We start from the raw sequence: 17,706 nt of genomic DNA on the forward strand, positions 1-17,706 counted from the left end.
GATGACTCCTGCCTTTGAGAAAGAAAGAAAAAATAAACAGGATTGAACGTGATATATACTTCTGTTTGATAGTTTCTTAAGAAGATCTAGCTAGAGAGATATGCCTAATTGCCTATATATATACACATATATATGTGTTTTAAAATTTGTTTATTTGGTGAAAATTTTGATTTCCAAGCTAAGAATTTTATAATTTTCTACGGTAAAAACAAAAAATACAAAAAAAGAAAAGAAAAAAGAAAAAAGAAAATTAGAAAGGAAAAGGCCTAATTGAAATAATCCTTCATTATTTTCACTTTCATTTCTATGACTACTCATATTATTTTAACTATATATAGATTAGTTTAAATCAGATACTCCGAATGTTTATTATGATGGCAGTCCACCTAGTCAAATTTGTTTCTAACATTTTACTTTACCCAAAAGATCTATGGTTTATTACGAATAAACTAAATTTTGCACAGGTCTTCTTATTTGAATTTTAAAATCTAGAGTTAATACCCTAAATTTTAAACACAAACTCTAAACTTTAGATAGTACACATAATATTAAAATAAACTATATAATGTATCATGTATAACATATAAATTCTTTTAAATAAACAATTAAAATCACATTTTTTTAAACATTAAACATGTGTTTAATAAGATTTACGTATAAATTCTTTATCATTACATCAATAATCATAAACGTTACCAAATCTAAAGCTGATTCTTCTTTTTATATTAACTTAGCAATGAAATTCAAACTTGAAGTCGTAAGGGGGACGAACCTTAAAAATGAAGGACAAAACGAATTTTATTAATTTTTATTTATTTATTTATTTTTGCATTAATCATGCAAAACTTCCATTTACGTGAATGCGAAAAAGATAGTTCACTTGCATTCAAATCTCGTTATAATTAAGAAATTAATCCATATATAAGAACTTGTGTTGCACATGGTTCAAATTTCCATCTATAAATAGCAGCTAGGTAGCCGCGCTTTTAATGTCCAATACCATATGAAAGCGTTCAAATTTACCATTTCGAAATTAATAATAGCATTATTGCTGACCAATGCAATCTATATATATCAGCACTTGTGTTTCGCATGGTTCAACCATTAATTTATAAGGTTCTTATAATTAAGCGGACCTTCACAAATAGTACCCCGAAGTTTAAGTGTGAATTATGGTATGATTTAGGGATTAATTTATAGATTAAACCTATTGTAAAGTGAATGAAGTTTACTACATATGCCATGAACAAACATAAGATTTTATGTTATGATTCAAACTTTTAGAAAGTTATATTAAAAAATTAGAGAGTGACCTAAGAATGAACATGGATAAGATTGGACTGGGTTTTGGGTCGACCCGAGTATTCTACCTTGTCACCTGACTCGGGTTTAAGGAGGCTCCACCTGACTGATTTTTTTTAGGTAAAACCAGCATCAAACCTATACATATACATATATATATATTATATATATATATATATATATATATATATATATATATATGATATTGCAATGGTCCTTCGGGTGGTCCCGGATTCTCGTCTCGACTTGGATTGAGTGATGGAGTCGCCATCGATCGTTTTCGAATTAGGTAGATCGGACACCTTAAACTTACCAATTACTAGATTTGCACCTTACCAGAGAATTGTCGGATTCGGGAATTGATTACAATCGACGAAGGATGAGCATCCTCAAATTGCCCTTTCGGTAACACACGATTACCCGGTTATCTTAATTACGAAATTTGGGATTTAAATAAAAACTTAAAAAATCCGATCTGAATTACTTACCTTTGAGAGTTGATATTGAAAAATAAAATAAAGTCCGATTATGAAAAAAACAATGTGAGTCTAATCTTTAAACAAAGATTCTTCTTTTACTGCTCTCAATCTTCGATTACAATGCTTTGAGTGACTCTCTTCTTCTTCTTTCTTTTTTCTTTCCTCACACCAAATTACAAAATAAGAGTGTCTATTTATAGGCTCCCAAAAACTCCAAAAGCCAAAAACCCTAGAATCTTTTCATTAATGTTAAATACACTAATTAAGAAAAGTAATATTAACATAATGAAAAGATCCTAAATTGCCTTAAATAAATAATGGAAAGTAGTAGAAAGTTGAATTTCTTCACAAATAATTAATAAAATAATTGAAAATTCAAAAAAATGAGCATATCTTGAGTTTTTGATGTTCGATTGAGGTGTTGCAAAATGCGTTAGAAAGCTAACTGAAAGTCAGCTATATCTCAAGAAGAATAATGTCTTGAAAACATTTGGATCTTGCTTGAAATTTGTTGCAAGTCAGCTAATGTCCCGAACTTTTGACTTCAATAAAATATTTTGGGCCTTGGAAAAAGGTAGACCGGACAAAAACCAGGCATTACAGATGCCCCTCTTTGCTCATTGGCGTGTAACGCGAATATACACGCCAATAGAGCAAAGATAAAAAAAAGTAACTAATTTTTGTTCAGTTAACATAGATTCATTCCATGGTGATATCATTTTCCTTTAACCTTTGGTCAATATGCTCTTCCACTTTATCTGCATCTTTAAGAAAGATTGGGCCTTTTGAGTCCATTCTAAGGTCTTTTTTACATCTTCAAGTATATGGGTTTGAAAATCTTCCACTGGTTCACCTTGGTCTCAAAGTAATTGAATCTACAAAAAATCAATAAAATTATTAGTTAGTGTGTCTGTGAATATTAAAGTTTGTTTTGGATGATTACTTCTTCAGGATGGATATCCTCCATCGCGGAGTTGAGTGTGAAAGTTTTGGATGACAGATAGTTCTTCTTAACTTAAGATATGTTGTGGGTGACCCCTCTATCATTAGTTCAGTCTTGTGTGACTTGATATCGATATTCTTCGCCGCGAAGTTGAAATCTTTGCTCAAAATCTGGACTGAGAAATAGTTCATTGTTGCTAAATCACAGTCAGTCTTGGGTTTTCTTCTAAACTTAAATACCTCGGTTTTAATTTTGACCAGAAGATAGTTCATTGTTACTACCATGCGGTCAATGCACTTTCAAGTTGAGTATCGTTCATCGTGGAACTGAACTTGAAGGCTTTGGTCAACATGTAGCTCTTCTCGACTTAATCTATGTCAAAATATAGGTTGGGAAATAATTCCTTGTAGCTAAATCGTAGCCAATGTTGATCTTTTTCTATACTAAAAGGCCTCAGTTTGAATTTTGACTGAAAGATAATTACTCGTTGCTACCATGCAGTCAATGTGCTCTCGAGTTGAGTATTATTCATCGTGAAACTAAACTTGAAAGCTTTGGTCGATAGATAGCTCTTCTCGACTTAAGTTATGTCGAAATCTAGGCTGGGAAGTTATTCCTCGTTACTAAATCACGGCCAATTTTGGGTTTTCTTCTGGACTTGAAGACCTCCATTGGGAAATATCCCATCGTAGTTGAGTTGTGTTTTGAGTGCAATATCCTTCATTATGAAGTTGAAACTGACTCGAACCATTTGCAAAATTATGCACATACAGGTAATGTTATGAATGTAATGCTTTTGGGAATGCCTAAAATGTAGAAAATTAGCTCCTCATTGCAATTTGAGCTAAATTGTGGACGCATCTGTTGCGAGTTAAGTTAAGTCAAGAAAATGTCTCAAGTGAGATGGAATTTTTTAAGAGAAAATATGTCAAGTGAGATTTTGTTTCAAGGGAAACTACCTCGAGTGAGACAAAAATTTTCAAGGTAAAATATCTTAAGTGATATGAAGTTTTGTTTCAAGTGATATGAAATTTTTTAAGGGAAAATATCTCAAGTGAGATGAAATTTTATTTTGAGTGAAACTATCTCGAGTGAGACGAAGAGTTTTCAAGGGAAAATATCTCAAGTGAAATGAAATTTTGTTTCGAGAGGAAATGTCTCGAGTGAGATGAAAATTTTCAAGGGAAAATATCTCAAGTGAAATGAAATTTCCTTTCGAGAGAAACCGTCTCAAGTGAGACGAAAATTTTCAAGGGAAAATATCTCAAGTGAGATGCATTTTTTGTTTCAAAGAGATTGTCTCAAGTGAGAATAAATTCGCTTTTGAGGAAAACTATCACAAGTGAGTTTTTTCAAGAGAAATTGTAACTAGCGAGATGAATTTTGTTTTAAGAAAACTATCTCAAGTGAGATAAAATTTGTATTTCGAGGGAAAAGTGAAACGATCTTAAGGAAGACAAAGATTTTTGAAATTGTTTTTAAAGATATCCTCAAGAGAGGAAAAATTGATCTTAAGAAAGTTTATATTCAATTTAAAGATGTCCTTAAGAAAGGAAAATGGTCTTGAGGAAGAAAAATTTTTGGAAACAAAATTTAATAGAACATCAAGAGATTGAAAATGATCTTAATAAAGATAAATTTAAAAGTTTTTCTCATAGGAGAAAAGTGATCTTAATAAACAAAAATTTTGAGAATATCCTCATGAATGATGAATGTTTAATGTGAATATGTCAATGATGCAAGTGCATGCTTTCATTAATGATAATGATTTAAAGGTGTATGGGAAGTTTTCATTCTCGAATTCTTCAATCTTCCTCACTATTTCACTCTAGTGAGTCAGTGTAATTCTTGGCTTGTAAAAATTTGTTCCTCATGCCCCAACAAACTCTTGCCATAATGTTTATTCTTTTTGCCCCTACATTGATCCTAAGTTTTCATATCTGAGAGCCATTTTTCAAATTTTAAGATACATTCCCAGAGAGATTATCTTGTGTGAAAATGTTTTTCTTTTTTTAAATGTGTTTTTTTTAAGAAACAAAATTATGCCCCTTGTTTTATGTTCACAATTGATGCAATTAGTAAAACATGAGTTCATAAAATATCAAAAATATCAAATGTTCTTTTAATATTTCAAAGTTATAGTTCTTTGACAAGTGTCAAGACTAATGGTAACAGTTGATTTGGGAAAAGTTTAGATCAATTTCGTTTTTGAAGGGATTCATTGGTTTGATGATCATGTACACTAGTTCCATGCGTTCAGATATACCTTTAAGATTCCCCTTGACCTTTAATGAGCTCGCACAAATCACTAGTGGTTGCTTAAAATGCTCATGTGGTCATATTAGGTATTGTAGTGCTTGACATTTTAAAGAGTGTTCATATTTCAGTTCTCTGAAATCTTTCATTTGTTTAAGAATCGTAGACTCCTCCAGTATATGTGTAGTTGACTATAACAGATGTTTCTCAACTTCCTTAGTCCACCTTCCATCGGAACTTATTCTCAATTCAAAATTTCAGGCCTTACAACCTTTCTTAAAATATATTTCATTAAATTTGATATTTTTATCCTCACTTTGATCTTGCTGGAAGATTCATCTCAACACATAGAGACTAGTGTCATGATCTGAATGTAATTATATTCATAAAGTTAGGGTTCTTGACATAGCCCATTACTTTAGCAAAATTCCCTGAGTTCTTTATTTCAAGATTTCTTAAGCTCATCAAGAAGAACCTGTTATGGTTTGAGTGTCATTGAAAGTCAGGAAAATTCATTTTTAGAGTTCAATTTCCAAACAACTAGACTAAGTTAAATTTATCTACTCCACAATCCAACTGTGTCGATTATGAATCATCATCAAAAATCCTAAATATAATTACAGTCTAAATGGTCTAGCAATATCGTATACGTCGAATGCCCCATCTTACTTGTTTGCATAAAGACTTGTATTTCACTTTCAATTTGTATCAGAATAAGACATCCTTCGTGCCTGAGAAGACTGGGATGTAAATTTGGGGTCTTTATGGAAGACTAATCGAGTGATTTTGTTTTCGATATAAAATTAAGGGATTTTTTATTAGGAGAAATAACCCAAATTCTTAAAAAAATCTTTAATTCAATTGATATTTAAAGAACTCAAAGATTACAATTTTCTCATTGCTCATAACCTCAGAAGGTAGTATTTTATTTAACATGTTGAACTTCAAGCGACATTTAAGTAAAATAAAATAAAATTAGAAAAACAAGTTCGAACAACATAGAATGCAAGTGTATCATGGGGAATGCATTAGAATGACTTATTACCCTCCAAATGTCCATGCTCCTGAATCGACTAAATTTTGGACCTTTCATTTTAGTTCCCTACAATTCTTAGTAGTATATCCTAAACTCCCCACGTGGTAGCTGCATACAACATTGACATCATAGCCTTCAAGATACGGAGGCTCTTTTAGTTTGTATTGAACAAGAGTTAGAATATTCTTCTCAACAAGAGTAGAGAGTAACTCTTCGTATGTCATGGGAATTGAACTAATGTGGGTCTTTTCTAGAACATATTTATGAGATTTGGTCAAACTACTCATATTGGAACCTCTTCAATCGATCGTACATCCCCCGTTAAGTTCAAGCCATATATCCAATATCCTTATGATAAATGCATGCAAAATAATTAATGTGATACATAAATTTAAATGCAAGAAGCAAAAGCGATGTGTTAATCCCAAAAGTATATGTCATAATAAATAACATTCATTTGAACAAAAGTTTTATTACAATGAGACCAAAAACATTTTAGAGGTACACCTAGATATACTAAACTCTAGACAACTTCAAGCATGTTGACAAGTCTTCTCGTTTCACTGGTTACTGGCTGGATATTCCGTCACTCTGCCCCAACTTCTCTTATTAAATCATACAGGTGAGGAGCCGTCTTGCTATAAGAATTCTCGGATTATTGTATTTGTTATTTTCACTTTATATTGGGATTTTTTCATCAAAACTGTTACTGCATTATAAAAGAATGTATCAAGCTTGCTTGTTTAAAGACTTAAAGTAGATAGTCATATCCTCCTTATTGAAGGTGAAAATATGTATCTCGGGTTCTAGAATTGAAAAAAAGGCTCAGATTAAAGCCTAATCCACTTTGATAAGAGTGGGTGTGCAATGTCACCACAATGCGGGTAAAACTTCTTCTTTGTCTTATGCCTCCTCTTACCCTACATGCTTCGCAGCTCCTAGATGACGTTCTACTTGAGGCAGATCCAGCTAGCGTAGCCGTCTTGTTGTTTATCTCTTTTTTTGGGTCTTCTTATATTATTGTAATGCCTCTGTGTTTTTAACCTCTTGCATTATAACCCTGTTGTCTATTAATGAACACTATTTAGAAATGACGAACACTCTGCAGATCAACACCTCTATGAAATAATGCATATGAAAAATAAAAAAAATTAAAAGAGACACAAAGGAAACGAGTTAGTACAGTAAATTAATAACATAAGCAAAATTATAAAAGTTCCTACCCTCGTGATATATGCCCCATATGCCTTCGTTCCTACCCGATCATGATTTCTAATCTTGTATGTTTTTTGTCACAATAAATCCTAACTGTATATATTTCTAGTTCGCATGCTTTGAGCAGTAAAATAAAAGCAGAAAATAAAGTAGTTATATCCTAGGGTTTGTATGTGGTTTAGGGGTAAGCTCTAATCCCGTGTAGTAACTTGGTTTGGTTCTATAAAAAGGGATCCGAGTTCTCCTTGTTGATGCCCCCTTGGGCCTGCCAGACCCTCGATCCTAAACCTATTACAGGCTTATGTGGACCAAGTTAAACTCAAGGAGATACGTTCCCCTATGCCTATGCAATGAATAAATTCCTACGGATACATAAGATATATAAATCCTTAAGGCTAATTGTTAGGCACATGCGAAGAATAAATTCTCACAAAAGTATCGCTTTCACCCCCACTTAAAAGGTTTGGAGCTCGGGTATAGAGCTTGAAATGGTTTTTGAAATATCTGAAAACACTGAAAGGACATCAGTACAACTATTTATTTGAAAAAAATCAAAGGTAAATAAAATTGATCGAAAATACATTTAAATTTAAACTTACAACTTTAGCTTAAGAAGACAATCGGGTAATTGATTTTTGGCATGACTCTCAAATGTCCCAGCGAAGTCGCAAAGCTGTCACAACAGTCCTTCGGGTGGTCTCGGGTTCTCATCTCGACTTGGATTGAGTGGAGTCACCATCGATCGTTTTCGAATTAGGTAGATTAGACACCTTAAACTTACCATTTACTGGATCTACACATTACAAAAGAATTGTTGGATTTGGGAGTCAATTACAATCGAGGAAAGATAAGCACCCTCAAATTGCCCTTTCGGTACCACAAGATTACCCGGTTGTCTTAATTGTGAAATTTGATATATAAATAAAAATTTAAAAAATTCGATCCGAATTACTTACCTTTGAGAGTTGATATTGAAAAATAAAATAAATTCTGATTATGAAAAAAACAATATGAGTCTAATCTAAACTAAGATTCTTCTTTTGTTGCTCTCAATCTTCGATTACAATGCTTTGAGTGACTCTCTTCTTCTACTTTTTTCTTACCTCACACCAAAATCCTCCCCATTACAAAATAAGAATGTCTATTTATAGGCTCTCAAAAACCCTAAAAGCAAAAAAACCTTAAAAGTAAAAAAACCTAGAATCTTTTCATTAATGTCAAATACACTAATTAAGAAAAGTGATATTAACATAATGAAAAGATCCTAAATTGCCCTAAATAAATAATGGAAAATATAAAGCTAAATTTATTTAAAAAAAATAATCAATAAAATAATTGAAAATTCGGAATAATTTAAAATTCTCGTATTGGACATGTATCTAATTTTCTGCGCGCATTATCTTTGCTAAAATGAGCATATCTTAAATTTTCGATGTCCGATTGAGGCGTTTCAAGATGCGTTGGAAAGTTAACTGAAAATAGATTCTATCTCAAGAAGATGTCATGTCCTGAAAATATTTGGATCTTGCTTGAAAACTTGTTGCAAGTCGATTAATTGGGACTTCAAATCGACTTCAATAAAATGTTTTGGGCCTTGAAAAAAGGTAGACCGGACAAAAAACTGGTATTACAATATTCACATTTGTATTAGATAAAACATGGATTAAATTAAAAAAATATAAAATAAGATATTATTACAATTATCTCTAAATATATAAGAAATAATTATGATATTATCTCGAGTCAGGTCAAGTATTTTTTAGCCTAAACTCAAATCTGATCATCTATATTTAAATCTCATGATCATCTTTAAATATAAAATTACAAAATTAAAAAATATAAAATATAAAATATAAAATATAAAGTTAAATTATCAATAAAAATATAAAAAATTAACAACAACAACAACAACAAAACCCTATTATCATATGCAATAGGGTAAGGGGGAGGTAGGGTAGTAGGCTGCCCCCAATACCAGGTTGAGAGCAGCTTCTGTGGAAGACCTCCGGCAATTAGAAAAATTAAAAGTAAAGATAGAAATACCATGCATGTATAAATAAATAAATAGTTGAACAGTCTTCATATGCAGTCTATGTATGTGCGTCTGAAATGTGAAGTAATCCCTGCAAATAAATTCATGCATAAAAATCTCTGTATATAGACAGAAACGTAAGACCCGACTAATATTTATTTTATAGAAATTTTAATTTTTTATATAATAAAAATATAAAAAAATTAAAATTTCTATAAAATAAACCGTCACCCCAACTCCAAGGCCATACATCTCAAAGAAGACTAAAAGATTTCAAAATAGGATCTAAAGATTTTGAAAAAAGTGAAAACCACAAGTAATTATTTAATATTTCTTTACAGTCACAAGACAAGTCATCATCATGATAACTAACGATTCCATTTCACATAAGATATCATGTAAAGTAAAATCAACAAACCAATACATAACTAAACAAGTTGATCAAAAATTGCCCGAATAGGGATTTTCCATGATTTGGTCCTCTACTCTTGGCTGAACACTCAAATACGGGCCTAACATTTTAGATGTTATGTGCATAGGGCTTGAACTTCAGATGGTTAAATAAATGTTTAACTTTTTTAATTTGTTCAAATAAGGATTTAATTTTTTTTAAACGATCCGAGATACACTTAATTTTTTTTTAATTTACTATTCGAATAAGGTCTTAATAATCTTGAATTCGCTCAAATAAATAAAAAGGCAAATTGTTACAAAAACATTAAGCCATTTTTGAAAGGATTAAAAATGTTAGAACTTTATCTGACCATTTTGAAATGTTGGAATCTTTTTATTAAAAAAAACTTTCAACACAAAAAAAAAATCATGTCAACGTAATGAATTGGAGGTGATTTTTTCCCTTTCCATTAAAAAATCAATGTCAGCATTTTAACCGAGATGGTTAAGTAACGAGTTTATAAAAGTAGGGGAATCAAATTATGATAAATTAAAATACATTGACTAAATCCAAAGTTTAAACATATTAGAGATACTGAAACCCCAATTTGACCAAAGCAATTCGACATTAAAAAAATTGGTTTGATTCGGTCCTTCTTAAGAAAATCTAAGACAGAATAGTTGTGCCTTTTGTTCTGGTCATATAAACTCAGTTTTCTATCAACTTGTTAGAATTCCTTCTTGACTAGAGAATTGTCTTGAGTTAAAAGAAGCCAACCCTTATTCTATTTTAATTATTTTTTTTTTATGGAAAACAAGACTGCAATTATAAATAGATATATATCCAAAAAAATATTAAAAAAATGAATGCAAGGTTGTTATAAAGCAGCTACGGCACTTGTACAAATGAGTTGTTGTTCGTGTTGTATCATGTGGGTTCGACCATGGTTTGCTGTCTAAGTTGGCATTGCTTTTACTCTTACGGCAACCATTGTCTGTTCAAACCAGAAAACCAGGCACCACCCGATTCAAATTCGCTGTCATTTCTGTTAAGTGGTTTCAAACAAAGCCCTAGAACATTTAAACAATGGGATTGTAATAAGAAAGCACGACCACAAGACGAATATAACAATGCTTAGGGTTTGAACATTGGGAGTTGGTTTCCATAAATAAGCCTGCGTTTGTTCTTCTCTATCCTCGCGGTCTTTCTCTGTTCTAGAGATAGTTCCGCAAACTGGGTTTTGTTCTGTCATAAAATCTTGGAAACAGTGATCCCTTTGTTTCTCCTTGGAGATAGATAATACTTTTATGAACCTTTCGTTGTGTTTCGTTTTGAAAGAGTTTGACGGATTTTGTTTTGGTCGGAGTTGTTGTTGAACATGCCATCGACTTTCTGCGGCTTCCCTCCGATGTTGTTTGGTCGGAAATTACCAACCAAACTTCTCCAGATAAAATTATTTGGATTTCTTTCTTTCCTGCCATTCTTTTCTTATTTATTTAGTTTCGTGAAAATGACAATATAAAATGCCATTTTAGCTAGGATAAAATATTAAAAAATAAATTATTTTAAGTTTAAATAATAAATATTTAATTTAAAACATTGAAAAGGACAATAATCTAATTTTACTAAATTTAAACTGATATGAATCTAAAATATTTTTAAACTAATTTTTTTTATACGAGTAAGATCTTTCCCACTCTTTATGTACCTTGGTTCCGGCCTAACAATATCACGATCCTATCTTTGAGACCATATTTATATGATTCAAAATTATTCTCTTTGTATACATTTTCTGTCATTTAACGAATTTGTTAAAAATAAATTAAAATTTATTTCATTTACAATGTGAGAAAAGAAGTAAAACCATTAATCTTCATTCTAATGTCTTGTTCTACCTTAGATAAAATGGTGTAACTTTAATTTAAGTCCTTGAAATTATTTATTCAATTCATTCCTTTTTCTGTAGGGACAAATACCTCCTCAGCCTGAGGTATTTAAGGCACTCAAGAAACGGAAGGAAATTGCGAAAGGCGCCAAGAAGGCAAGTTCATCGTCTCAATTAACATGCAACTTCCTTCCGATTATGGAGCTCAGGAAAAAGATCATAGCTTTCAGAGACATCTTTGGTCTACTACTTCCTAATATATCAGTTTTAATGGATCAGGTTAATGTTTGCAATCTTCTTTAGAATTTGACCGACGAATTACTCTCATCTATGTTTGTTTGAAGAGTTTCATGTGTCTTGCTGCAGTTGCTGATAGGGACAATGAAAGATCTTCATAAGTTCTACCGAGAAAGCATACCTAATTTCCGTATTTCGGAGTTGAAAATATTACCTCTTGATAAGGTATTCCTTTTTTTTCATGAATTTGGTTAAAAATGAGGTATTTTGGTTGTCCTATGCTAACTGTTTGATGAAATGCCTCCAACAGGTGCTGATATACTTTTGCAAGGCATTCCAAGGCCTTGGAAACAAGTCCAAGATGAGCGATAAGTGGATAGACAAATATAAGTATGACATATATGACAATGAGAAGTGCAAAAGTGTCGACAAACTTGGTATGTAGTAAATTTTCTCAATGTTTTTTTACATGTTGGCAATAATTATGTTCATACATTGTCTTTGGCAGTTGAAAATTGTTGTGGAAACACTCAATGGATTGATTAAGATTGCAAGAGAGAGATTCGATATGGCTGATGAAGACGGTGAGAACAAAGAGTTCTGTCTGAAGGCGAAATCATTCGGAAAGATCTTGAAGGAATCTTATTTGGACAACAGATTAAGTTGCACTTCTCCAGTGAGACCGTCTTCACTCCTTTCTGAGACGACAAATGGTTCACCGAAATCCTCATCATCTGTTTTGTTGCCTCTCAGGGTCCAAGCCGTGGGGAAACTGAATCGTATCGATGTGAAACATAAGCAGCCCGCTTTAGATAAGCTTCCAAAGGTTCGAGTCCAAGTTCCCAGCTCTTTGAACCAAAAGAAGGCTGTCTTCAAGAAACAAAAGAAAGAAGCAAAGCGCAATTCCCCAGTGAGAAAAGCATCAATTGTTGATAAAACCAGAGATTCCACCTCTCAAAATGCTAAACCGGAGGTTCCACCTTCTAATTCAAACAATGCTTGTCGTGATAAAACTAAGTTTTCACCAAATATTGCACTGTCATCATCTCCACCAGAGATGCAACCTTCCAAATTGTTGAAAGATAAAGTAGTAGCAGAAAAGTCATCACCACCACCATTGGCATCATCATCTCCATTGCCTTCACCGTTGCGATCACCAGCAGCATCACCTTTGCGACCAGCAGCAGCATCACCACTGCGACCACCATCAGCTTCACCACCACCAACATCAGCAGCAGCTGAAACTTCATTGCCTACCCCACCATCAAAGCGACCAAAGATATCAATAGATTTGGACACAGACATAAAATCACGTCCACGACCACCAGCAGGACCCCGGCTGAAGTTTTACCGCCTACCCAGCCATCAAAGCTGTCAAAAGATATTGTAGATATAAGATCCTTAGCACCACCATATTTGCAGCCAAATGCAGTATCAGGAGGACCACCAGCACCATCGTTGTTGCCTCCAAATGCAATCTCAGGAAGAGCGCCGGCACCACCATTGTTGCAGCCAAATGTAGTATCAGGAAGACCACCATTGCCCCCACCCCTAACGTCGCAACCAAATATAGAAGCTGCACAAGCAACACCGGTAGCGACAGAGTCACATTTTCCTTTACCATTTTCAATGCTGACAAATATAGCAGCAGCTGGAATACCATCGCCGCTTCCACGGTCACCTCCACCTTTGACCTCATTGAAGACTAATGTAGTGGCTACAGGAGCACCCCTTCCGTCACCACCTCCAGTCCCATTGAGTTCAAAAGTAGAACTAATGGAGCACCACTTCCAGTTCCACCACCACCACCTCCTCCTCCTGGAACAGCATCAACAATGTCACCACCTCCTCCTGGAACAGCACCGAATATTTCCGCCACTTCCTCCTCCTGGAACAGTATCGTTAATGCCACCACCTCCTCCTTCTGGAACAGCATCGTTAATGCCACCACCACCTCCTCCTGGAACAACATTGTTAATGCCACCACCACCTCCTGGAACAGTATCCACAATGCAACCTCCTTCTCCTCCTCCAGGAACAGCATCCACAATGCCACCACCAATTACTCCTCATGGAACAGCATCCACAATGCCACCACCTCCCCCTGGTGCCACAAAATCCTTGGGCCCCAAGAAAGCAAATACTAAACTGAAGAGATCAAGTCATATGGGTAACCTATATCGGGTTCTTAGAGGCAAAGTAGAAGGATGTCCCATGCAATGCAAATCATCTAGTGAAAAAAAGATTGTCATTGCAAGCGTCCCTTGTGGGAAACAAGGGATGTCTGATGCATTAGCAGAGATGACAAAGAGGTGAACTTGGCACCTGAAACTTATTTCCAGTGAAAGAACAAAAGGGATTCAGTAATATAAGTAATTAATCATATTCTTACTTTGATTTTGGTTTCAGATCAGCTTACTTCCAACAGATCTAAGAAGATGTCGAGAAATATGCAAAATCAATCACAGAGCTCAAAACTGCTGTCAGAACATTCAGTACAAATGACATGACTAAGCTCCTCAAGTTCCACAAACATGCGGAATCCATTCCAGAAAACTTGACAGATGAAACTCAGGTTATTTGAGCTCGTTTATCGACCTTTATTTCGCTATGCTGATGATTCAATTATTTCATTAATCGTTGTTCAACCCCAAAATGTTTCTGATTGCAGGTTCTAGCAAGGTTTGAAGGGTTTCCCACAAAAAAGTTGGAAGCAATAAGGACAGCATCGGCCCTTTACTCGAAGTTAGAATCAATGATCGCTGTGCTACAAAACTGGAAGTTTGAGCTTCCTTTGGCTGAGCTTCTTGACAAGGTTGACCATTACTTCAACAAGGTACGATTTTGCCCAAACCATTTAAATCATTATCTTCGAAGGCATTTCTTCATAACAAACCAAAATGCATATAAATATGTGCAGATTAAAGGGGAAACATATGCCTTGGAGCAAACCAGAGAAGAAGAATCCAAGAACCTTATGAGCCACAACATTGAATTCGACTTCCAAATTCTGGTACGAATCAAAGAAGCAATGGTTGATGTTTCCTCCAACTGTATGGAGTTGGCAATGAAGGTGAGCTCCATTCCCAATCTTAATCATTTTTGAAGCTTGTCATTATTCTTCTGGCATATTAAAACCAGATTTTTTGTCTGCTTTTTCGGTATGTAAAATCAGGAGAGAAGAGAAGTAAAGTTGAAAGGACATGAAGGGTCCAAAACCAAAGCTGAAGCACAAAAGAAGGGGTGCGTTAAAATGCTATGGAGGGCTTTCCAATTGGCTTTCCGGGTTTATATATTCGCCGGAGGACACGATAGTCGTGCTGACATGCTGTCCTTAGAACTGGCTGACGAAATCCAGACCGATCCTCAACACACACACCGTAATGCCTATGTGAAGTTCATACCAAATTCGTTATATATAGAGCTTGAGAAACCAAGGGTATTGAAGTTTCCAAGTGCTTTGTAAATTAATGCTGCTTGTGATTTTGATGATGAACCACTAGTAAACTCCTCGGCTTGAGATTGTCGTTTATGATGCCTTTTTTTCCTCCTAGTAAGCAACGTAGGATTTAACGATTGATTTATTATTAAATTAATAAATCTTTTATTTTTTTAGTGACATTTACTTATTTTAGTTAAGAGAGAATCGCCTCAGTGACCAAAAAAAAGTTATAATATACGATTTTAACCAACTTTTTTTGGATTTGCCAAAATGACCAACAAAATCGCAACGCGAAATAAAAATCGCAACGCGATCCCCAGAATCGCAAATCAGTTTCCAAAATCGCAACGCGATTCTTGAAAATCGCGATGCGATAGTACAAATTCGCATTGCGATTTTCCATAATCGCAACGCGAATATGAAAATCGCAACGCGAACACATAAATCGCAACGCGTATCCGTAAATCGCAACGTGTATCCGTAAATCGCAACGCGTATGGGTAAATCGCAATGCGTATCCGTATATCGCAACGCGTATTCGTAAATCGCAACGCGTATCCGTAAACTGCAACGTGTATCCGTAAATCGCAACGCGTATCCGTAAATCGCAATGCGTATCCGTAAATCGCAACGCGTATCCGTAAATCGCAACGATAATCCGTAAATCGCAACGCGTATCCGTAAATCGCAACGATAATCCGTAAATCGCAACGAGAATCTGTAAATCGCAACGATAATCCGTAAATCGCAACGAGAATCTGTAAATCACAACACTTAAATTTTGGGTATATAACACTGAAATCATAAACTAAATCCCTAAATCGCAACTCATTCCATCTCCATCTATCACTCTCTCCGGCGACATCCGTTCTTATATCCAACGACATCCTTCCCAATCCGGCAACAGGTTTTAGTTTCGCAGCTCGTCTGTTTAGTAAATTAATTTACAACCATGAAATCATCTAATGTTGATCATGTTTGGATAGATTTGTGTTTTGGAGGGTCATGGGATAATGTTCATGGTGTTTTACAATATATGCCTTTACCCATGAATCTTCAACTAAAATTGTCTTTACAAAAGTTAACTTATGAAACTCTAATGCTACGTGTTTCAAATAAATTGAATTTAGAGCCCCTAAGTGGATTTAGGCTATCTTATCAGAGAAATGGTAAAGTTTATTTGTTAACCGACAATGAAGATGTTGAACGATTCATTGTTTACATTAGTGTTTCACAAGATGATGTTACATTGTATGTTGTTAAACCTAGAAGTAGTATTGTTGGGTCAGTAGCGGGTAGTAATCAACTAAGTTTTTCTCAAAACCCACAACCTTTCTCTAATCCAAATCCCAATCAACTTTCAGCACCAAATTCCGGTTTTCGTATTGACCAGTTAGACGATGATGAGCCAACAGAAAAAATTGTGAGTACTAGTCAGTATTCGAAATTTGGTCTTGGTCAATATCCGGACTTTGATATTGGTCAATACACGGATTTTGATGATGTTTCAGAAGAAGAAACAGACCATGCGTGTAATGATATTGATATTGGTCAATACCCGAATTTTGATGATGAAACAGCCGTTGCCGAAGAATGTAATGTTGATGATAATGAGGAGGAAGTTACGACTGTGAATGAACATGTTGAACATCCATTCTGTAATTCATATAATCCTGAAGAAGAAAAAGAAGAAGAAAAGTCCCCGAAGAAAAGAAAATGCCACGGGCGTATAACTGGAATATGCCAGAATTACTTCAGATACCGGAAGAAGAGTTGATAAAGAAAGCAGTTGATTATTACACAAAAGTTATTCGTATCAAGAAAGATGATTGTTTTGATACAAAGGAAGACTTGAAGATAGCTTTATATACGAAATGTGTGGAAGATGGCTATCAACTAAAAGTTAACAAATCAAGCAAAGATCGTTTCGAAACAAGGTGTATGATTGACAAAAACTGTACGTGGCGTATGATTGCAAAGAGAATAAAAGATTGCAAAATGTTTCAAGTTAGGACTTTTATTGATAAACATACATGTTCAAGAACCCAAGTTTTTCCTCACCATAGACAGGCAAACAAAAAGGTGTTGGGTGGTTTTCTGGCTGAGTTAATGTTTTTGAATGGCAGGGTATATCGGGGACATGAAATTATGACTGACATGAATGCTCGGTTCAAGATTAGTATATCATATTCTCAAGCTTGGAGAGCCAAATGTTATGCCTTGGAATTGTTGAGGGGGTCGCCAGAAGCATCGTTTGCCCAACTGCCGGCTTATTGTCACAATTTAAAGCTGAAAAATCCTGGGTCGGTAACTCATATCAAAACAGATAGAGATGGACGCTTTGAGTTGCTGTTTATCGCCATTGGTGCTACGGTTAGTAAATCAATATAATTTTGTTGACTCATTTTTGTTAGTTACATGCATTTCACATTTAAATGATTATATTTCTTGTGTATATTATTTTGTAGATTCGTTCGTTTATTAC

At 34.3% G+C, this 17,706-nt stretch overlaps 1 pseudogene; it reads left to right on the top strand.

Annotated features, from left to right (window-relative positions):
- The first annotated feature begins 11,035 nt into the window (after positions 1 to 11,035).
- LOC120126817 lies at positions 11,036 to 15,245 on the top strand (annotated as a pseudogene).
- Positions 15,246 to 17,706: the final 2,461 nt, after the last annotated feature.

This window comes from Hibiscus syriacus, unplaced genomic scaffold, assembly GCF_006381635.1.
Source record: "Hibiscus syriacus cultivar Baekdansim isolate YM2019G1 unplaced genomic scaffold, ASM638163v2 tig00001478_pilon, whole genome shotgun sequence".
Taxonomy (NCBI): Eukaryota; Viridiplantae; Streptophyta; class Magnoliopsida; order Malvales; family Malvaceae; genus Hibiscus; species Hibiscus syriacus.